This window comes from Cetorhinus maximus, chromosome 10 (assembly GCF_964194155.1).
Source record: "Cetorhinus maximus chromosome 10, sCetMax3.hap1.1, whole genome shotgun sequence".
NCBI classification, from domain to species: domain Eukaryota; kingdom Metazoa; phylum Chordata; class Chondrichthyes; order Lamniformes; family Cetorhinidae; genus Cetorhinus; species Cetorhinus maximus.
Window position 1 is genome coordinate 52650250 of NC_135888.1, and position 24856 is coordinate 52675105.

Below are 24856 nucleotides of genomic sequence, written 5' to 3' on the forward strand. Positions count from 1 at the left end.
GCATCATCTGCTCATTCAGGAATTGCACAAGTTTCTCCATTTTAATCAATTTCTCCATCTGCAATAATTTCTGCTGTTGACCTGCGTTAGTGCCTCTAGTTCTAACAATCCACACATTTTCAAATGTTCATTCTTTGACTAAGTCTTCAGTTACGTCTTATCTATAATTTTCAAGAAATCAGTTTCTCTATATCCATCAAGCATTCAGTTTCTTGCAATTAATCGAATTCTGCACATTTGGAGCTTCTCTGCATTAACCACACCTTCAATTTCTCCATAACTTTGAATTGAAGCAAACCTGGCTCTCTGTATCAAGCAAAATATCAGTTTCTACTAATTGATCAGATTCTAGCATTTTCTCTATCTGCAGATATTTGTCAATCCCCAAATTTGTATATTTTCCCATTTGCATGACATTCGCTGCTTATACCTTCTGCTATATAAGGTTTTCCATTTCCGTTAATGTCACAATCTCCACTAATTTCTGCTGCCTATCTATATAAATGCCTCTATTTCTAACACTCTTCTCATTTCCAGCTATTCATCATGGATGTGAACCTACAATTTCTCGATTTCCCCTTGATCAGCAAAACGAGACCTCCTTATCGATTAAATTCTTAGTTCCCAACAAGTTTTTAGACTCAGCACATTTGCAGATTCTCCACGTTAACCGCAACTTCAAATTCCCCATATCATTCAATTTCAGTAAACCTAACTCTTTCTATCTATCAAACTCTCAATTTCTAGCAAATGGTCAGTTTCTGGCATTTTTGCCATGTGCAGATATTTCTCATTTCCGATATTTGGAAGAACTCCCATTTCTATTAAATTCACGCTTGTAGCATCCGCTCTTCCCTGAATGTACCAATTTCTCAATTTCCATCAGTTTCTCTATCTCTACTAATTTCTACTCTTCGTTTGCATTAATCTCTCTATTTCTCATCATATCCACATTTCCAATGACTCCTCATTCATCCCAACCTGAAATACCTCTAGTTCTGTCATTATCAGCAATCATCGTTCTCTGTATCTGTCAAATTCTCAATTTTCCGCAGCATGCCATATTCAGCACATTTCCATATTCTCCGCATTCAACGCAACTTCAATTTCTCCATATCCATCAAATCCTGCAACGGTGGCTCTCCGTGCCTCGTGAAATGTCAATTTCAAGCAATTGATCAACTTCTTCCATTTTCTCAATCTGCAGATAATTCTCAATCCCCATATATATATGATCTTCCAATTGCATGAAGTTCGCTGCTTGTAGCGTCTGCACCATTCTCTGAATGTACAATTTTCTCCATTTCCATCAGTCTCACTATCTCCACTGCCTATCGACATAAATGTCTCAATTTCTAACACACTCCTCATTTCGAGCAATTCGTCATTGACCTCAACCTACAATTTCTAACTTTCCCCTTTATCAGCAAAAGAGTTGTCTCTTTCTATCCAATTCTCAATTCCCAGCAATTTCTTAGGTTGAGCACATTTGCACATTCTCTTCATTAACCGCAATTTCAATTTCTCTAAATCATACAATTTGAGAAAACCGAGCTCGCTTTACCTATCAAACTGCCAATTGATGAAATTCCAGCATTTTCGCTATCTGCACAAACTTCTCATTTACAATATTTGGAAAAACTATCGTTTCCATGAAATTCGCAGCTTGTAGCATCTGCTTCTTCTCCGAATGTACAAATTTCTCAATTACCATCAGTTTCCCTACCTCTACTTATTTCTACTGACCCTTTGCATTAATCTCTCTATTTCTAATAATATCCACATTTCCTCTTTCATCTCAAACTGAAATTCCTCAAGTTCGCTCTTTATCAGCAAACATAGTTCTCTGCATCTGTCAAATACGGAATTTCCAGCAGTATGTCATTATCAGCACATTTCCAGCTTCTCCACATTCAATGCAACTTCAATTTTTCTATACGCTCCACGTTCGGCAAAGCTGGCGCTCTGTGTCACTCGCAAGGTCAATTTCAATCAATTGATGAAGTTCTTGGATTTTCTCTATCAGCAGAGATTTCCCATTCCCCATGATGGCAAAATCTTCCATTTTCACGAAATTGGCTTTTGGCATCATCTGCTCATTCAGGAATTGCACAAGTTTCTCCATTTTAATCAATTTCTCCATCTGCAATAATTTCTGCTGTCGACCTGCGTTAGTGTCTCTAGTTCTAACAATCCACACATTTTCAAATGTTCATTCTTTGACTAATCTTCAGTTACGTCTTATCTATAATTTTCAAGAAATTAGTTTCTCTATATCCATCAAGTATTCAGTTTCTTGCAATTAATCGAATTCTGCACATTTGGAGCTTCTCTGCATTAACCACACCTTCAATTTCTCCATAACTTTGAATTGAAGCAAACCTGGCTCTCTGTATCTAGCAAAATATCAGGTTCTACTAATTGATCAGATTATGGCATCTTCTCTATCTGCAGATATTTGTCAATCCCCAAATTTGTATATTTTCCCATTTGCATGACATTCGCTGCTTATACCTTCTGCTATATAAGGTTTTCCATTTCCGTTAATGTCGCAATCTCCACTAATGTCTGCTGCCTATCTATATAAATGTCTCTATTTCTAACACTCTTCTCATTTCCAGCTATTCATCATGGATGTGAACCTACAATTTCTCGATATCCCCTTGATCAGCATAACTAGACCTCCCTATCGATTAAATTCTCAGTTCCCAACAAGTTCTTAGACTCAGCACATTTGCAGATTCTCCACGTTAACCGCAACTTCAAATTCCCCATATCATTCAATTCCAGTAAACTTAACTCTTTCTATCTATCAAACTCTCAATTTCTAGCAATTGGTCAGTTTCTGGCATTTTTGCCATGTGCAGATATTTCTCATTTCCGATATTTGGAAGAACTCCCATTTCGATTAAATTCGCGCTTGTAGCATCCGCTCATCCCTGAATGTACCAATTTCTCAATTTCCATCAGTTTCTCTATCTCTACTAATTTCTACTCTTCCTTTGCATTAATCTCTCTATTTCTCATCATATCCACATTTCCAATGACTCCTCATTCATCCCAACCTGAAATACCTCTAGTTCTGTCATTATCAGCAATCATAGTTCTCTGTATCTGTCAAATTCTCAATTTTCCGCAGCATGCCATATTCAGCACATTTCCATATTCTCCGCATTCAACGCAACTTCAATTTCTCCATATCCATCAAATCCTGCAACGGTGGCTCTCCGTGCCTCGTGAAATGTCAATTTCAAGCAATTGATCAACTTCTTCCATTTTCTCAATCTGCAGATAATTCTCAATCCCCATATATATATGATCTTCCAATTGCATGAAGTTCGCTGCTTGTAGCATCTGCACCATTCTCTGAATGTACAATTTTCTCCATTTCCATCAGTCTCACTATCTCCACTAATTTCCACTGCCTATCGACATAAATGTCTCAATTTCTAACACACTCCCCATTTCGAGCAATTCGTCATTGACCTCAACCTACAATTTCGAACTTTCCCCTTTATCAGCAAAAGAGTTGTCTCTTTCTATCCAATTCTCAATTCCCAGCAATTTCTTAGGTTGAGCACATTTGCACATTCTCTTCATTAACTGCAATTTCAATTTCTCTAAATCATACAATTTGAGCAAACCGAGCTCGCTTTACCTATCAAACTGCCAATTTCTGGCAATTGATCAAATTCCAGCATTTTCGCTATCTGCACAAACTTCTCATTTACAATATTTGGAAAAACTATCGTTTCCATGAAATTCGCAGCTTGTAGCATCTGCTTCTTCTCCGAATGTACAAATTTCTCAATTACCATCAGTTTCCCTACCTCTACTTATTTCTACTGACCCTTTGCATTAATCTCTCTATTTCTAATAATATCCACATTTCCTCTTTCATCTCAAACTGAAATTCCTCAAGTTCGCTCTTTATCAGCAAACATAGTTCTCTGCATCTGTCAAATACGGAATTTCCAGCAGTATGTCATTATCAGCACATTTCCAGCTTCTCCACATTCAATGCAACTTCAACTTTTCTGTACGCTCCACATTCGGCAAAGCTGGCGCTCTGTGTCACTCGCAAGGTCAATTTCAATCAATTGATCAAGTTCTTGGATTTTCTCTATCAGCAGAGATTTCCCATTCCCCATGATGGCAAAATCTTCCATTTTCACGAAATTGGCTTTTGGCATCATCTGCTCATTCAGGAATTGCACAAGTTTCTCCATTTTAATCAATTTCTCCATCTGCAATAATTTCTGCTGTCGACCTGCGTTAGTGCCTCTAGTTCTAACAATCCACACATTTTCAAATGTTCATTCTTTGACTAATCTTCAGTTACGTCTTATCTATAATTTTCAAGAAATCAGTTTCTCTATATCCATCAAGTATTCAGTTTCTTGCAATTAATCGAATTCTGCACATTTGGAGCTTCTCTGCATTAACCACACCTTCAATTTCTCCATAACTTTGAATTGAAGCAAACCTGGCTCTCTGTATCTAGCAAAATATCAGGTTCTACTAATTGATCAGATTATGGCATCTTCTCTATCTGCAGATATTTGTCAATCCCCAAATTTGTATATTTTCCCATTTGCATGACATTCGCTGCTTATACCTTCTGCTATATAAGGTTTTCCATTTCCGTTAATGTCGCAATCTCCACTAATGTCTGCTGCCTATCTATATAAATGTCTCTATTTCTAACACTCTTCTCATTTCCAGCTATTCATCATGGATGTGAACCTACAATTTCTCGATTTCCCCTTGATCAGCATAACTAGACCTCCCTATCGATTAAATTCTCAGTTCCCAACAAGTTCTTAGACTCAGCACATTTGCAGTTTCTCCACGTTAACCGCAACTTCAAATTCCCCATATCATTCAATTCCAGTAAACTTAACTCTTTCTATCTATCAAACTCTCAATTTCTAGCAATTGGTCAGTTTCTGGCATTTTTGCCATGTGCAGATATTTCTCATTTCCGATATTTGGAAGAACTCCCATTTCGATTAAATTCGCGCTTGTAGCATCCGCTCATCCCTGAATGTACCAATTTCTCAATTTCCATCAGTTTCTCTATCTCTACTAATTTCTACTCTTCGTTTGCATTAATCTCTCTATTTCTCATCATATCCACATTTCCAATGACTCCTCATTCATCTCAACCTGAAATACCTCTGGTTCTGTCATTATCTGCAATCATAGTTCTCTGTAGCTGTCAAATTCTCAATTTTCCGCAGCATGCCATATTCAGCACATTTCCATATTCTCCGCATTCAACGCAACTTCAATTTCTCCATATCCATCAAATTCTGCAACGGTGGCTCTCCGTGCCTCGTGAAATGTCAATTTCAAGCAATTGATCAACTTGTTCCATTTTCTCAATCTGCAGATAAATCTCAATCCCCATATATATATGATCTTCCAATTGCATGAAGTTCGCTGCTTGTAGCGTCTGCGCCATTCTCTGAATGTACAAGTTTCTCCATTTCCATCAGTCTCACTATCTCCACTAATTTCCACTGCCTATCGACATAAATGTCTCAATTTCTAACACACTCCTCATTTCGAGCAATTCGTCATTGACCTCAACCTACAATTTCTAACTTTCCCCTTTATCAGCAAAAGAGTTATCTCTTTCTACCCAAATCTCAATTCCCAGCAATTTCTTAAGTTGAGCACATTTGCCCATTCTCTTCATTAACCGCAATTTCAATTTCTCTAAATCATACAATTTGCGCAAACTGAGCTCGCTTTACCTATCAAATTGTCAATTTCTTGCAATTGATCAAATTCCAGCATTTTCGCTATCTTCACAAACTTCTCATTTACAATATTTGGAAAAACTATCGTTTCCATGAAATTCGCAGCTTGTAGCATCTGCTTCTTCTCCGAATGTACAAATTTCTCAATTACCATCAGTTTCCCTACCTCTACTGATTTCTACTGACCTTTTGCATTAATCTCTCTATTTCTAATAATATCCACATTTCCTCTTTCATCTCAAACTGAAATTCCTCAAGTTCGCTCTTTATCAGCAAACATAGTTCTCTGCATCTGTCAAATACGGAATTTCCAGCAGTATGTCATTATCAGCACATGTCCAGCTTCTCCACATTCAATGCACCTTCAACTTTTCCATACGCTCCACGTTCGGCAAAGCTGGCGCTCTGTGTCACTCGAAAGGTCAATTTCAATCAATTGATCAAGTTCTTGGATTTTCTCTATCAGCAGAGATTTCCCATTCCCCATGATGGCAAAATCTTCCATTTTCACGAAATTGGCTTTTGGCATCATCTGCTCATTCAGGAATGGCTCAAGATTCTCCATTTTAATCAATTTCTCCACCTGCAATAATTTCTACTGTCGACCTGTGTTAGTGCCTCTAGTTCTAACAATCCACACATTTTCAAATGTTCATTCTTTGACTAAGTCTTCAATTACATCATTTCTATAATTTTCAAGAAATCAGTTTCTCTATATCCATCAAGTATTCAGTTTCTTGCAATTAATCGAATTCTGCACATTTGGACCTTCTCTGCATTAACCACACCTTCAATTTCTCCATAACTTTGAATTGAGGCAAACCTGGCTCTCTGTATCTAGCAAAATATCAGTTTCTACTAATTGATCAGATTCTAGCATTTTCTCTATCTGCAGATATTTGTCAATCCCCATATTTTCCCATTTGCATGACATTCGCTGCTTATACCTTTTGCTATACAAGGTTTTCCATTTCCGTTAATGTCGCAATCTCCACTAATGTCTGCTGCCTATCTATATAAATGTCTCTATTTCTAACACTCTTCTCATTTCCAGCTATTCATCATGGATGTGAACCTACAATTTCTAGATTTCTCCTTGATCAGCAAAACGAGACCTCCCTATCGATTAAATTCACAGTTCCCTACAAGTTTTTAGACTCAGCACATTTGCAGATTCTCCACGTTAACCGCAACTTCAAATTCCCCATATCATTCAATTTCAGCAAACCTAACTCTTTCTATCTATCAAACTCTCAATTTCTAGCAATTGGTCAGTTTCTGGCATTTTTGCCATGTGCAGATATTTCTCATTTCCGATATTTGGAAGAACTCCCATTTCTATGAAATTCGCGCTTGTAGCATCCGCTCTTCCCTGAATGTACCAATTTCTCAATTTCCATCAGTTTCTCTATCTCTACTAATTTCTACTCTTCGTTTGCATTAATCTCGCTATTTCTCATCATATCCACATTTACAACGACTCCTCATTCATCTCAACCTGAAATTCCTCCAGTTCTGTCATTATCAGCAAACTTAGTTCTCTGTATCTGTCAAATTCTCAATTTTCCGCAGCATGCCATATTCAGCACATTTCCATGTTATCCGCATTCAACGCAACTTCAATTTCTCCATATCCATCAAATCCTGCAACGGTGGCTCTCCGTGCCTAGTGAAATGTCAATTTCAAGCAATTGATCAACTTCTTCCATTTTCTCAATCTGCAGATAATTCTCAATCCCCATATATATATGATCTTCCAATTGCATGAAATTCGCTGCTTGTAGCGTCTGCGCCATTCTCTGAATGTACAAGTTTCTCCATTTCCATCAGTCTCACTATCTCCACTAATATCCACTGCCTATCGACATAAATGTCTCAATTTCTAACACACTCCTCATTTCGAGCAATTCGTCATTGACCTCAACCTACAATTTCTAACTTTCCCCTTTATCAGCAAAAGAGTTGTCTCTTTCTATCCAATTCTCAATTCCCAGCAATTTCTTAGGTTGAGCACATTTGCACATTCTCGTCATTAACCGCAATTTCAATTTCTCTAAAACATACAATTTGAGCAAACCGAGTTCGCTTTACCTATCAAACTGCCAATTTCTGGCAATTGATCAAATTCCAGCATTTTCGCTATCTGCACAAACTTCTCATTTACAATATTTGGAAAAACTATCGTTTCCATGAAATTCACAGCTTGTAGCAACTGCTTCTTCTCCGAATGTACAAATTTCTCAATTACCATCAGTTTCCCTACCTCTACTTATTTCTACTGACCCTTTGCATTAATCTCCCTATTTCTAATAATATCCACATTTCCTCTTTCATCTCAAACTGAAATTCCTCAAGTTCGCTCTTTATCACCAAACATAGTTCTCTGCATCTGTCAAATACGGAATTTCCAGCAGTATGTCATTTTCAGCACATTTCCAGCTTCTCCACATTCAATGCAACTTCAACTTTTCTATACGCTCCACGTTCGGCAAAGCTGGCGCTCTGTGTCACTCGAAAGGTCAATTTCAATCAATTGATCAAGTTCTTGGATTTTCTCTATCAGCAGAGATTTCCCATTCCCCATGATGGCAAAATCTTCCATTTTCACGAAATTGGCTTTTGGCATCATCTGCTCATTCAGGAATTGCACAAGTTTCTCCATTTTAATCAATTTCTCCACCTGCAATAATTTCTGCTGTCGACCTGCGTTAGTGCCTCTAGTTCTAACAATCCACACATTTTCAAATGTTCATTCTTTGACTAAGTCTTCAATTACATCATTTCTATAATTTTCAAGAAATCAGTTTCTCTATATCCATCAAGTATTCAGTTTCTTGCAATTAATCGAATTCTGCACATTTGGAGCTTCTCTGCATTAACCACACCTTCAATTTCTCCATAACTTTGAATTGAAGCAAACCTGGCTCTCTGTATCTAGCAAAATATCAGTTTCTACTAATTGATCAGATTCTAGCATTTTCTCTATCTGCAGATATTTGTCAATCCCCATATTTTCCCATTTGCATGACATTCGCTGCTTATACCTTTTGCTATACAAGGTTTTCCATTTCCGTTAATGTCGCTATCTCCACTAATTTCTGCTGCCTATCTATATAAATGTCTCTATTTCTAACACTCTTCTCATTTCCAGCTATTCATCATGGATGTGAACCTACAATTTCTCGATTTCCCCTTGATCAGCAAAACGAGACCTCCCTATCGATTAAATTCTCAGTTCCCAACAAGTTTTTAGACTCAGCACATTTGCAGATTCTCCACGTTAACCGCAACTTCAAATTCCCCATATCATTCAATTTCAGTAAACCTAACTCTTTCTAACTATCAAACTCTCAATTTCTAGCAAATGGTCAGTTTCTGGCATTTTTGCCATGTGCAGATATTTCTCATTTCCAATATTTGGAAGAACTCCCATTTCTATGAAATTCGCGCTTGTAGCATCCGCTCTTCCCTGAATGTACCAATTTCTCAATTTCCATCAGTTTCTCTATCTCTACTAATTTCTACTCTTCGTTTGCATTAATCTCGCTATTTCTCATCATATCCACATTTACAACGACTCCTCATTCATCTCAACCTGAAATTCCTGCAGTTCTGTCATTATCAGCAAACTTAGTTCTCTGTATCTGTCAAATTCTCAATTTTCCGCAGCATGCCATATTCAGCACATTTCCATATTCTCCGCATTCAACGCAACTTCAATTTCTCCATATCCATCAAATCCTGCAACGGTGGCTCTCCGTGCCTCGTGAAATGTCAATTTCAAGCAATTGATCAACTTCTTCCATTTTCTCAATCTGCAGATAATTCTCAATCCCCATATATATATGATCTTCCAATTGCATGAAATTCGCTGCTTGTAGCGTCTGCGCCATTCTCTGAATGTACAAGTTTCTCCATTTCCATCAGTCTCACTATCTCCACTAATTTCCACTGCCTATCGACATAAATGTCTCAATTTCTAACACACTCCTCATTTCGAGCAATTCGTCATTGACCTCAACCTACAATTTCTAACTTTCCTCTTTATCAGCAAAAGAGTTGTCTCTTTCTATCCAATTCTCAATTCCCAGCAATTTCTTAGGTTGAGCACATTTGCACATTCTCTTCATTAACCGCAATTTCAATTTCTCTAAAACATACAATTTGAGCAAACCGAGCTCGCTTTACCTATCAAACTGCCAATTTCTGGCAATTGATCAAATTCCAGCATTTTCGCTATCTGCACAAACTTCTCATTTACAATATTTGGAAAAACTATCGTTTCCATGAAATTCACAGCTTGTAGCAACTGCTTCTTCTCCGAATGTACAAATTTCTCAATTACCATCAGTTTCCCTACCTCTACTTATTTCTACTGACCCTTTGCATTAATCTCCCTATTTCAAATAATATCCACATTTCCTCTTTCATCTCAAACTGAAATTCCTCAAGTTCGCTCTTTATCAGCAAACATAGTTCTCTGCATCTGTCAAATACGGAATTTCCAGCAGTATGTCATTTTCAGCACATTTCCAGCTTCTCCACATTCAATGCAACTTCAACTTTTCCGTACGCTCCACATTCGGCAAAGCTGGCGCTCTGTGTCACTCGAAAGGTCAATTTCAATCAATTGATCAAGTTCTTGGATTTTCTCTATCAGCAGAGATTTCCCATTCCCCATGATGGCAAAATCTTCCATTTTCACGAAATTGGCTTTTGGCATCATCTGCTCATTCAGGAATTGCACAAGTTTCTCCATTTTAATCAATTTCTCCATCTGCAATAATTTCTGCTGTCGACCTGCGTTAGTGCCTCTAGTTCTAACAATCCACACATTTTCAAATGTTCATTCTTTGACTAAGTCTTCAGTTACGTCTTATCTATAATTTTCAAGAAATCAGTTTCTCTATATCCATCAAGTATTCAGTATCTTGCAATTAATCAAATTCCGCACATTTGGAGCTTCTCTGCATTAACCACACCTTCAATTTCTCCATAACTTTGAATTGAAGTAAACCTGGCTCTCTGTATCGAGCAAAATATCAGGTTCTACTAATTGATCAGATTCTAGCATTTTCTCTATCTGCAGATATTTGTCAATCCCCAAATTTGTATATTTTCCCATTTGCATGACATTCGCTGCTTATACCTTCTGCTGTATAAGGTTTTCCATTTCCGTTAATGTCGCAATCTCCACTAATGTCTGCTGCCTATCTATATAAATGTCTCTATTTCTAACACTCTTCTCATTTCCAGCTATTCATCATGGATGTGAACCTACAATTTCTAGATTTCTCCTTGATCAGCAAAACGAGACCTCCCTATCGATCAAATTCACAGTTCCCAACAAGTTTTTAGACTCAGCACATTTGCAGATTCTCCACGTTAACCGCAACTTCAAATTCCCCATATCATTCAATTTCAGTAAACCTAACTCTTTCTATCTATCAAACTCTCAATTTCTAGCAAATGGTCAGTTTCTGGCATTTTTGCCATGTGCAGATATTTCTCATTTCCGATATTTGGAAGAACTCCCATTTCTATTCAATTCGCGCTTGTAGCATCCGCTCTTCGCTGAATGTACCAATTTCTCAATTTCCATCAGTTTCCCTATCTCTACTAATTTCTACTCTTCGTTTGCATTAATCTCACTATTTCTCATCATATCCACATTTCCAATGACTCCTCATTCATCTCAACCTGAAATACCTCTAGTTCTGTCATTATCAGCAAACTTAGTTCTCTGTAGCTGTCAAATTCTCAATTTTCCGCAGCATGCCATATTCAGCACATTTCCATATTCTCCGCATTCAACGCAACTTCAATTTCTCCATATCCATCAAATCCTGCAACGGTGGCTCTCCGTGCCTCGTGAAATGTCAATTTCAAGCAATTGATCAACTTCTTCCATTTTCTCAATCTGCAGATAATTCTCAATCCCCATATATATATGATCTTCCAATTGCATGAAATTCGCTGCTTGTAGCATCTGCGCCATTCTCTGAATGTACAAGTTTCTCCATTTCCATCAGTCTCACTATCTCCACTGCCTATCGACATAAATGTCTCAATTTCTAACACACTCCTCATTTCGAGCAATTCGTCATTGACCTCAACCTACAATTTCTAACTTTCCCCTTTATCAGCAAAAGAGTTGTCTCTTTCTATCCAATTCTCAATTCCCAGCAATTTCTTAGGTTGAGCACATTTGCACATTCTCTTCATTAACCGCAATTTCAATTTCTCTAAATCATACAATTTGAGAAAACCGAGCTCGCTTTACCTATCAAACTGCCAATTGATCAAATTCCAGCATTTTCGCTATCTGCACAAACTTCTCATTTACAATATTTGGAAAAACTATCGTTTCCATGAAATTCGCAGCTTGTAGCATCTGCTTCTTCTCCGAATGTACAAATTTCTCAATTACCATCAGTTTCCCTACCTCTACTTATTTCTACTGACCCTTTGCATTAATCTCTCTATTTCTAATAATATCCACATTTCCTCTTTCATCTCAAACTGAAATTCCTCAAGTTCGCTCTTTATCAGCAAACATAGTTCTCTGCATCTGTCAAATACGGAATTTCCAGCAGTATGTCATTATCAGCACATTTCCAGCTTCTCCACATTCAATGCAACTTCAATTTTTCTATACGCTCCACGTTCGGCAAAGCTGGCGCTCTGTGTCACTCGCAAGGTCAATTTCAATCAATTGATGAAGTTCTTGGATTTTCTCTATCAGCAGAGATTTCCCATTCCCCATGATGGCAAAATCTTCCATTTTCACGAAATTGGCTTTTGGCATCATCTGCTCATTCAGGAATTGCACAAGTTTCTCCATTTTAATCAATTTCTCCATCTGCAATAATTTCTGCTGTCGACCTGCGTTAGTGTCTCTAGTTCTAACAATCCACACATTTTCAAATGTTCATTCTTTGACTAATCTTCAGTTACGTCTTATCTATAATTTTCAAGAAATTAGTTTCTCTATATCCATCAAGTATTCAGTTTCTTGCAATTAATCGAATTCTGCACATTTGGAGCTTCTCTGCATTAACCACACCTTCAATTTCTCCATAACTTTGAATTGAAGCAAACCTGGCTCTCTGTATCTAGCAAAATATCAGGTTCTACTAATTGATCAGATTATGGCATCTTCTCTATCTGCAGATATTTGTCAATCCCCAAATTTGTATATTTTCCCATTTGCATGACATTCGCTGCTTATACCTTCTGCTATATAAGGTTTTCCATTTCCGTTAATGTCGCAATCTCCACTAATGTCTGCTGCCTATCTATATAAATGTCTCTATTTCTAACACTCTTCTCATTTCCAGCTATTCATCATGGATGTGAACCTACAATTTCTCGATATCCCCTTGATCAGCATAACTAGACCTCCCTATCGATTAAATTCTCAGTTCCCAACAAGTTCTTAGACTCAGCACATTTGCAGATTCTCCACGTTAACCGCAACTTCAAATTCCCCATATCATTCAATTCCAGTAAACTTAACTCTTTCTATCTATCAAACTCTCAATTTCTAGCAATTGGTCAGTTTCTGGCATTTTTGCCATGTGCAGATATTTCTCATTTCCGATATTTGGAAGAACTCCCATTTCGATTAAATTCGCGCTTGTAGCATCCGCTCATCCCTGAATGTACCAATTTCTCAATTTCCATCAGTTTCTCTATCTCTACTAATTTCTACTCTTCCTTTGCATTAATCTCTCTATTTCTCATCATATCCACATTTCCAATGACTCCTCATTCATCCCAACCTGAAATACCTCTAGTTCTGTCATTATCAGCAATCATAGTTCTCTGTATCTGTCAAATTCTCAATTTTCCGCAGCATGCCATATTCAGCACATTTCCATATTCTCCGCATTCAACGCAACTTCAATTTCTCCATATCCATCAAAGCCATACAGAGCCAAACAGTACAAAACCGAGTGAAACAGACCTCAACAGACCTCAACAGAGCCAAACAGAGCAAAACAGAGCAAAAGAGAGCCAAACAGAGTCATACAGAGCCCAACAGAGCAAAACAGAGCCAAAACAGAGCCAAACAGAGCAAAAAAGAGCAAAACAGAGTGAAACAGAGCAAAACAGAGCCAATCAGAGCCAAACAGAGCAAAACAGAGCCAAACAGAGCAAAACAAAACCAAACAGAGCCATAAAGAGCAAAACAGAGTGAAACAGAGCATAACAGAGCCAAACAGAGTCAAACAGAGCAAAACAGAGCAAAACAGAGCAAAACAGAGTCAAACAGAGCACAACAGAGCCAAACAGAGCCAAACAAAACCAAACATAGCCAAAAAGAGCAAAACAGAGTGAAACAGAGCAAAACAGAGCCAAACAGAGCCAAACAGAGCCAAACAAAGCAAAATAGAGAACAACAGAGCCAAACAAAACCAAACAGAGCCAAAAAGAGCAAAACAGAGTGAAACAGAGCAAAACAGAGCCAAACAGAGCCAAACGAAGCAAAATAGAGAACAACAGAGCCACACAGAGCCAAACAGAGCCAAAAAGAGCAAAACAGAGCAAAAGAGATAAACAGAGCCAAAAAGAGCAAAACAGAGTGAAACAGAGCAGAACAGAGCCACACAGAGCCATACAGAGCGAAACAGAGCAGAAGAGAGCCCAACAGAGGCAAATAGAAACACGTGCCTCGTGAAATGTCAATTTCAAGCAATTGATCAACTTCTTCCATTTTCTCAATCTGCAGATAATTCTCAATCCCCATATATATATGATCTTCCAATTGCATGAAGTTCGCTGCTTGTAGCATCTGCACCATTCTCTGAATGTACAATTTTCTCCATTTCCATCAGTCTCACTATCTCCACTAATTTCCACTGCCTATCGACATAAATGTCTCAATTTCTAACACACTCCCCATTTCGAGCAATTCGTCATTGACCTCAACCTACAATTTCGAACTTTCCCCTTTATCAGCAAAAGAGTTGTCTCTTTCTATCCAATTCTCAATTCCCAGCAATTTCTTAGGTTGAGCACATTTGCACATTCTCTTCATTAACTGCAATTTCAATTTCTCTAAATCATACAATTTGAGCAAACCGAGCTCGCTTTACCTATCAAACTGCCAATTTCTGGCAATTGATCAAATTCCAGCATTTTCGCTATCTGCACAAACTTCTCATTTACAATATTTGGAAAAACTATCGTTTCCATGAAATTCGCAGCTTGTAGCATCTGCTTCTTCTCCGAATGTACAAATTTCTCAATTACCATCAGTTTCCCTACCTCTACTTATTTCTACTGACCCTTTGCATTAATCTCTCTATTTCTAATAATATCCACATTTCCTCTTTCATCTCAAACTGAAATTCCTCAAGTTCGCTCTTTATCAGCAAACATAGTTCTCTGCATCTGTCAAATACGGAATTTCCAGCAGTATGTCATTTTCAGCACATTTCCAGCTTCTCCACATTCAATGCAACTTCAACTTTTCTGTACGCTCCACATTCGGCAAAGCTGGCGCTCTGTGTCACTCGCAAGGTCAATTTCAATCAATTGATCAAGTTCTTGGATTTTCTCTATCAGCAGAGATTTCCCATTCCCCATGATGGCAAAATCTTCCATTTTCACGAAATTGGCTTTTGGCATCATCTGCTCATTCAGGAATTGCACAAGTTTCTCCATTTTAATCAATTTCTCCATCTGCAATAATTTCTGCTGTCGACCTGCGTTAGTGCCTCTAGTTCTAACAATCCACACATTTTCAAATGTTCATTCTTTGACTAATCTTCAGTTACGTCTTATCTATAATTTTCAAGAAATCAGTTTCTCTATATCCATCAAGTATTCAGTTTCTTGCAATTAATCGAATTCTGCACATTTGGAGCTTCTCTGCATTAACCACACCTTCAATTTCTCCATAACTTTGAATTGAAGCAAACCTGGCTCTCTGTATCTAGCAAAATATCAGGTTCTACTAATTGATCAGATTATGGCATCTTCTCTATCTGCAGATATTTGTCAATCCCCAAATTTGTATATTTTCCCATTTGCATGACATTCGCTGCTTATACCTTCTGCTATATAAGGTTTTCCATTTCCGTTAATGTCGCAATCTCCACTAATGTCTGCTGCCTATCTATATAAATGTCTCTATTTCTAACACTCTTCTCATTTCCAGCTATTCATCATGGATGTGAACCTACAATTTCTCGATTTCCCCTTGATCAGCATAACTAGACCTCCCTATCGATTAAATTCTCAGTTCCCAACAAGTTCTTAGACTCAGCACATTTGCAGTTTCTCCACGTTAACCGCAACTTCAAATTCCCCATATCATTCAATTCCAGTAAACTTAACTCTTTCTATCTATCAAACTCTCAATTTCTAGCAATTGGTCAGTTTCTGGCATTTTTGCCATGTGCAGATATTTCTCATTTCCGATATTTGGAAGAACTCCCATTTCGATTAAATTCGCGCTTGTAGCATCCGCTCATCCCTGAATGTACCAATTTCTCAATTTCCATCAGTTTCTCTATCTCTACTAATTTCTACTCTTCGTTTGCATTAATCTCTCTATTTCTCATCATATCCACATTTCCAATGACTCCTCATTCATCTCAACCTGAAATACCTCTGGTTCTGTCATTATCTGCAATCATAGTTCTCTGTAGCTGTCAAATTCTCAATTTTCCGCAGCATGCCATATTCAGCACATTTCCATATTCTCCGCATTCAACGCAACTTCAATTTCTCCATATCCATCAAATTCTGCAACGGTGGCTCTCCGTGCCTCGTGAAATGTCAATTTCAAGCAATTGATCAACTTGTTCCATTTTCTCAATCTGCAGATAAATCTCAATCCCCATATATATATGATCTTCCAATTGCATGAAGTTCGCTGCTTGTAGCGTCTGCGCCATTCTCTGAATGTACAAGTTTCTCCATTTCCATCAGTCTCACTATCTCCACTAATTTCCACTGCCTATCGACATAAATGTCTCAATTTCTAACACACTCCTCATTTCGAGCAATTCGTCATTGACCTCAACCTACAATTTCTAACTTTCCCCTTTATCAGCAAAAGAGTTATCTCTTTCTACCCAAATCTCAATTCCCAGCAATTTCTTAAGTTGAGCACATTTGCCCATTCTCTTCATTAACCGCAATTTCAATTTCTCTAAATCATACAATTTGCGCAAACTGAGCTCGCTTTACCTATCAAATTGTCAATTTCTTGCAATTGATCAAATTCCAGCATTTTCGCTATCTTCACAAACTTCTCATTTACAATATTTGGAAAAACTATCGTTTCCATGAAATTCGCAGCTTGTAGCATCTGCTTCTTCTCCGAATGTACAAATTTCTCAATTACCATCAGTTTCCCTACCTCTACTGATTTCTACTGACCTTTTGCATTAATCTCTCTATTTCTAATAATATCCACATTTCCTCTTTCATCTCAAACTGAAATTCCTCAAGTTCGCTCTTTATCAGCAAACATAGTTCTCTGCATCTGTCAAATACGGAATTTCCAGCAGTATGTCATTATCAGCACATGTCCAGCTTCTCCACATTCAATGCACCTTCAACTTTTCCATACGCTCCACGTTCGGCAAAGCTGGCGCTCTGTGTCACTCGAAAGGTCAATTTCAATCAATTGATCAAGTTCTTGGATTTTCTCTATCAGCAGAGATTTCCCATTCCCCATGATGGCAAAATCTTCCATTTTCACGAAATTGGCTTTTGGCATCATCTGCTCATTCAGGAATGGCTCAAGATTCTCCATTTTAATCAATTTCTCCACCTGCAATAATTTCTACTGTCGACCTGTGTTAGTGCCTCTAGTTCTAACAATCCACACATTTTCAAATGTTCATTCTTTGACTAAGTCTTCAATTACATCATTTCTATAATTTTCAAGAAATCAGTTTCTCTATATCCATCAAGTATTCAGTTTCTTGCAATTAATCGAATTCTGCACATTTGGACCTTCTCTGCATTAACCACACCTTCAATTTCTCCATAACTTTGAATTGAGGCAAACCTGGCTCTCTGTATCTAGCAAAATATCAGTTTCTACTAATTGATCAGATTCTAGCATTTTCTCTATCTGCAGATATTTGTCAATCCCCATATTTTCCCATTTGCATGACATTCGCTGCTTATACCTTTTGCTATACAAGGTTTTCCATTTCCGTTAATGTCGCAATCTCCACTAATGTCTGCTGCCTATCTATATAAATGTCTCTATTTCTAACACTCTTCTCATTTCCAGCTATTCATCATGGATGTGAACCTACAATTTCTAGATTTCTCCTTGATCAGCAAAACGAGACCTCCCTATCGATTAAATTCACAGTTCCCTACAAGTTTTTAGACTCAGCACATTTGCAGATTCTCCACGTTAACCGCAACTTCAAATTCCCCATATCATTCAATTTCAGCAAACCTAACTCTTTCTATCTATCAAACTCTCAATTTCTAGCAATTGGTCAGTTTCTGGCATTTTTGCCATGTGCAGATATTTCTCATTTCCGATATTTGGAAGAACTCCCATTTCTATGAAATTCGCGCTTGTAGCATCCGCTCTTCCCTGAATGTACCAATTTCTCAATTTCCATCAGTTTCTCTATCTCTACTAATTTCTACTCTTCGTTTGCATTAATCTCGCTATTTCTCATCATATCCACATTTACAACGACTCCTCATTCATCTCAACCTGAAATTCCTCCAGTTCTGTCATTATCAGCAAACTTAGTTCTCTGTATCTGTCAAATTCTCAATTTTCCGCAGCATGCCATATTCAGCACATTTCCATGTTATCCGCATTCAACGCAACTTCAATTTCTCCATATCCATCAAATCCTGCAACGGTGGCTCTCCGTGCCTAGTGAAATGTCAATTTCAAGCAATTGATCAACTTCTTCCATTTTCTCAATCTGCAGATAATTCTCAATCCCCATATATATATGATCTTCCAATTGCATGAAATTCGCTGCTTGTAGCGTCTGCGCCATTCTCTGAATGTACAAGTTTCTCCATTTCCATCAGTCTCACTATCTCCACTAATATCCACTGCCTATCGACATAAATGTCTCAATTTCTAACACACTCCTCATTTCGAGCAATTCGTCATTGACCTCAACCTACAATTTCTAACTTTCCCCTTTATCAGCAAAAGAGTTGTCTCTTTCTATCCAATTCTCAATTCCCAGCAATTTCTTAGGTTGAGCACATTTGCACATTCTCGTCATTAACCGCAATTTCAATTTCTCTAAAACATACAATTTGAGCAAACCGAGTTCGCTTTACCTATCAAACTGCCAATTTCTGGCAATTGATCAAATTCCAGCATTTTCGCTATCTGCACAAACTTCTCATTTACAATATTTGGAAAAACTATCGTTTCCATGAAATTCACAGCTTGTAGCAACTGCTTCTTCTCCGAATGTACAAATTTCTCAATTACCATCAGTTTCCCTACCTCTACTTATTTCTACTGACCCTTTGCATTAATCTCCCTATTTCTAATAATATCCACATTTCCTCTTTCATCTCAAACTGAAATTCCTCAAGTTCGCTCTTTATCACCAAACATAGTTCTCTGCATCTGTCAAATACGGAATTTCCAGCAGTATGTCATTTTCAGCACATTTCCAGCTTCTCCACATTCAATGCAACTTCAACTTTTCTATACGCTCCACGTTCGGCAAAGCTGGCGCTCTGTGTCACTCGAAAGGTCAATTTCAATCAATTGATCAAGTTCTTGGATTTTCTCTATCAGCAGAGATTTCCCATTCCCCATGATGGCAAAATCTTCCATTTTCACGAAATTGGCTTTTGGCATCATCTGCTCATTCAGGAATTGCACAAGTTTCTCCATTTTAATCAATTTCTCCACCTGCAATAATTTCTGCTGTCGACCTGCGTTAGTGCCTCTAGTTCTAACAATCCACACATTTTCAAATGTTCATTCTTTGACTAAGTCTTCAATTACATCATTTCTATAATTTTCAAGAAATCAGTTTCTCTATATCCATCAAGTATTCAGTTTCTTGCAATTAATCGAATTCTGCACATTTGGAGCTTCTCTGCATTAACCACACCTTCAATTTCTCCATAACTTTGAATTGAAGCAAACCTGGCTCTCTGTATCTAGCAAAATATCAGTTTCTACTAATTGATCAGATTCTAGCATTTTCTCTATCTGCAGATATTTGTCAATCCCCATATTTTCCCATTTGCATGACATTCGCTGCTTATACCTTTTGCTATACAAGGTTTTCCATTTCCGTTAATGTCGCTATCTCCACTAATTTCTGCTGCCTATCTATATAAATGTCTCTATTTCTAACACTCTTCTCATTTCCAGCTATTCATCATGGATGTGAACCTACAATTTCTCGATTTCCCCTTGATCAGCAAAACGAGACCTCCCTATCGATTAAATTCTCAGTTCCCAACAAGTTTTTAGACTCAGCACATTTGCAGATTCTCCACGTTAACCGCAACTTCAAATTCCCCATATCATTCAATTTCAGTAAACCTAACTCTTTCTAACTATCAAACTCTCAATTTCTAGCAAATGGTCAGTTTCTGGCATTTTTGCCATGTGCAGATATTTCTCATTTCCAATATTTGGAAGAACTCCCATTTCTATGAAATTCGCGCTTGTAGCATCCGCTCTTCCCTGAATGTACCAATTTCTCAATTTCCATCAGTTTCTCTATCTCTACTAATTTCTACTCTTCGTTTGCATTAATCTCGCTATTTCTCATCATATCCACATTTACAACGACTCCTCATTCATCTCAACCTGAAATTCCTGCAGTTCTGTCATTATCAGCAAACTTAGTTCTCTGTATCTGTCAAATTCTCAATTTTCCGCAGCATGCCATATTCAGCACATTTCCATATTCTCCGCATTCAACGCAACTTCAATTTCTCCATATCCATCAAATCCTGCAACGGTGGCTCTCCGTGCCTCGTGAAATGTCAATTTCAAGCAATTGATCAACTTCTTCCATTTTCTCAATCTGCAGATAATTCTCAATCCCCATATATATATGATCTTCCAATTGCATGAAATTCGCTGCTTGTAGCGTCTGCGCCATTCTCTGAATGTACAAGTTTCTCCATTTCCATCAGTCTCACTATCTCCACTAATTTCCACTGCCTATCGACATAAATGTCTCAATTTCTAACACACTCCTCATTTCGAGCAATTCGTCATTGACCTCAACCTACAATTTCTAACTTTCCTCTTTATCAGCAAAAGAGTTGTCTCTTTCTATCCAATTCTCAATTCCCAGCAATTTCTTAGGTTGAGCACATTTGCACATTCTCTTCATTAACCGCAATTTCAATTTCTCTAAAACATACAATTTGAGCAAACCGAGCTCGCTTTACCTATCAAACTGCCAATTTCTGGCAATTGATCAAATTCCAGCATTTTCGCTATCTGCACAAACTTCTCATTTACAATATTTGGAAAAACTATCGTTTCCATGAAATTCACAGCTTGTAGCAACTGCTTCTTCTCCGAATGTACAAATTTCTCAATTACCATCAGTTTCCCTACCTCTACTTATTTCTACTGACCCTTTGCATTAATCTCCCTATTTCAAATAATATCCACATTTCCTCTTTCATCTCAAACTGAAATTCCTCAAGTTCGCTCTTTATCAGCAAACATAGTTCTCTGCATCTGTCAAATACGGAATTTCCAGCAGTATGTCATTTTCAGCACATTTCCAGCTTCTCCACATTCAATGCAACTTCAACTTTTCCGTACGCTCCACATTCGGCAAAGCTGGCGCTCTGTGTCACTCGAAAGGTCAATTTCAATCAATTGATCAAGTTCTTGGATTTTCTCTATCAGCAGAGATTTCCCATTCCCCATGATGGCAAAATCTTCCATTTTCACGAAATTGGCTTTTGGCATCATCTGCTCATTCAGGAATTGCACAAGTTTCTCCATTTTAATCAATTTCTCCATCTGCAATAATTTCTGCTGTCGACCTGCGTTAGTGCCTCTAGTTCTAACAATCCACACATTTTCAAATGTTCATTCTTTGACTAAGTCTTCAGTTACGTCTTATCTATAATTTTCAAGAAATCAGTTTCTCTATATCCATCAAGTATTCAGTATCTTGCAATTAATCAAATTCCGCACATTTGGAGCTTCTCTGCATTAACCACACCTTCAATTTCTCCATAACTTTGAATTGAAGTAAACCTGGCTCTCTGTATCGAGCAAAATATCAGGTTCTACTAATTGATCAGATTCTAGCATTTTCTCTATCTGCAGATATTTGTCAATCCCCAAATTTGTATATTTTCCCATTTGCATGACATTCGCTGCTTATACCTTCTGCTGTATAAGGTTTTCCATTTCCGTTAATGTCGCAATCTCCACTAATGTCTGCTGCCTATCTATATAAATGTCTCTATTTCTAACACTCTTCTCATTTCCAGCTATTCATCATGGATGTGAACCTACAATTTCTAGATTTCTCCTTGATCAGCAAAACGAGACCTCCCTATCGATCAAATTCACAGTTCCCAACAAGTTTTTAGACTCAGCACATTTGCAGATTCTCCACGTTAACCGCAACTTCAAATTCCCCATATCATTCAATTTCAGTAAACCTAACTCTTTCTATCTATCAAACTCTCAATTTCTAGCAAATGGTCAGTTTCTGGCATTTTTGCCATGTGCAGATATTTCTCATTTCCGATATTTGGAAGAACTCCCATTTCTATTCAATTCGCGCTTGTAGCATCCGCTCTTCGCTGAATGTACCAATTTCTCAATTTCCATCAGTTTCCCTATCTCTACTAATTTCTACTCTTCGTTTGCATTAATCTCACTATTTCTCATCATATCCACATTTCCAATGACTCCTCATTCATCTCAACCTGAAATACCTCTAGTTCTGTCATTATCAGCAAACTTAGTTCTCTGTAGCTGTCAAATTCTCAATTTTCCGCAGCATGCCATATTCAGCACATTTCCATATTCTCCGCATTCAACGCAACTTCAATTTCTCCATATCCATCAAATCCTGCAACGGTGGCTCTCCGTGCCTCGTGAAATGTCAATTTCAAGCAATTGATCAACTTCTTCCATTTTCTCAATCTGCAGATAATTCTCAATCCCCATATATATATGATCTTCCAATTGCATGAAATTCGCTGCTTGTAGCATCTGCGCCATTCTCTGAATGTACAAGTTTCTCCATTTCCATCAGTCTCACTATCTCCACTAATTTCCACTGCCTATCGACATAAATGTCTCAATTTCGAACACACTCCTCATTTCGAGCAATTCGTCATTGACCTCAACCTACAATTTCTAACTTTCCCCTTTATCAGCAAAAGAGTTGTCTCTTTCTATCCAATTCTCAATTCCCAGCAATTTCTTAGGTTGAGCACATTTGCACATTCTCTTCATTAACCGCAATTTCAATTTCTCTAAATCATACAATTTGAGCAAACCGAGCTCGCTTTACCTATCAAGCTGCCAATTTCTGGCAATTGATCAAATTCCAGCATTTTCGCTATCTTCACAAACTTCTCATTTACAATATTTGGAAAAACTATCGTTTCCATGAAATTCGCAGCTTGTAGCATCTGCTTCTTCTCCGAATGTACAAATTTCTCAATTACCATCAGTTTCCCTACCTCTACTGATTTCTACTGACCCTTTGCATTAATCTCTCTATTTCTAATAATATCCACATTTCCTCTTTCATCTCAAACTGAAATTCCTCAAGTTTGCTCTTTATCACCAAACATAGTTCTCTGCATCTGTCAAATACGGAATTTCCAGCAGTATGTCATTATCAGCACATTTCCAGCTTCTCCACATTCAATGCACCTTCAACTTTTCCATACGCTCCACGTTCGGCAAAGCTGGCGCTCTGTGTCACTCGAAAGGTCAATTTCAATCAATTGATCAAGTTCTTGGATTTTCTCTATCAGCAGAGATTTCCCATTCCCCATGATGGCAAAATCTTCCATTTTCACGAAATTGGCTTTTAGCATCATCTGCTCATTCAGGAATTGCACAAGTTTCTCCATTTTAATCAATTTCTCCACCTGCAATAATTTCTGCTGCCGACCTGCGTTAGTGCCTCTAGTCCTAACAATCCACACATTTTCAAATGTTCATTCTTTGACTAAGTCTTCAGTTACGTCTTATCTATAATTTTCAAGAAATCAGTTTCTCTATATCCATCAAGTATTCAGTTTCTTGCAATTAATCGAATTCTGCACATTTGGAGCTTCTCTGCATTAACCACACCTTCAATTTCTCCATAACTTTGAATTGAAGCAAACCTGGCTCTCTGTATCTAGCAAAATATCAGTTTCTACTAATTGATCAGATTCTAGCATTTTCTCTATCTGCAGATATTTGTCAATCCCCAAATTTGTATATTTTCCCATTTGCATGACATTCGCTGCTTATACCTTCTGCTATATAAGGTTTTCCATTTCCTTTAATGTCGCAATCTCCACTAATGTCTGCTGCCTATCTATATAAATGTCTCTATTTCTAACACTCTTCTCATTTCCAGCTATTCATCATGGATGTGAACCTACAATTTCTCGATTTCCCCTTGATCAGCATAACTAGACCTCCCTATCGATTAAATTCTCAGTTCCCAACAAGTTCTTAGACTGAGCACATTTGCAGATTCTCCACATTAACTGCAACTTCAAACTCCCCATATCATTCAATTTCAGTAAACCTAACTCTTTCTATCTATCAAACTCTCAATTTCTAGCAATTGGTCAGTTTCTGGCATTTTTGCCATGTGCAGATATTTCTCGTTTCCGATATTTGGAAGAACTCCCATTTCGATTAAATTCGCGCTGGTAGCATCCGCTCTTCCCTGAATGTACCAATTACTCAATTTCCATCAGTTTCTCTATCTCTACTAATTTCTACTCTTCGTTTGCATTAATCTCTCTATTTCTCATCATATCCACATTTCCAATGACTCCTCATTCATCTCAACCTGAAATTCCTCTAGTTCTGTCATTATCAGCAAACTTAGTTCTCTGTATCTGTCAAATTCTCAATTTTCCGC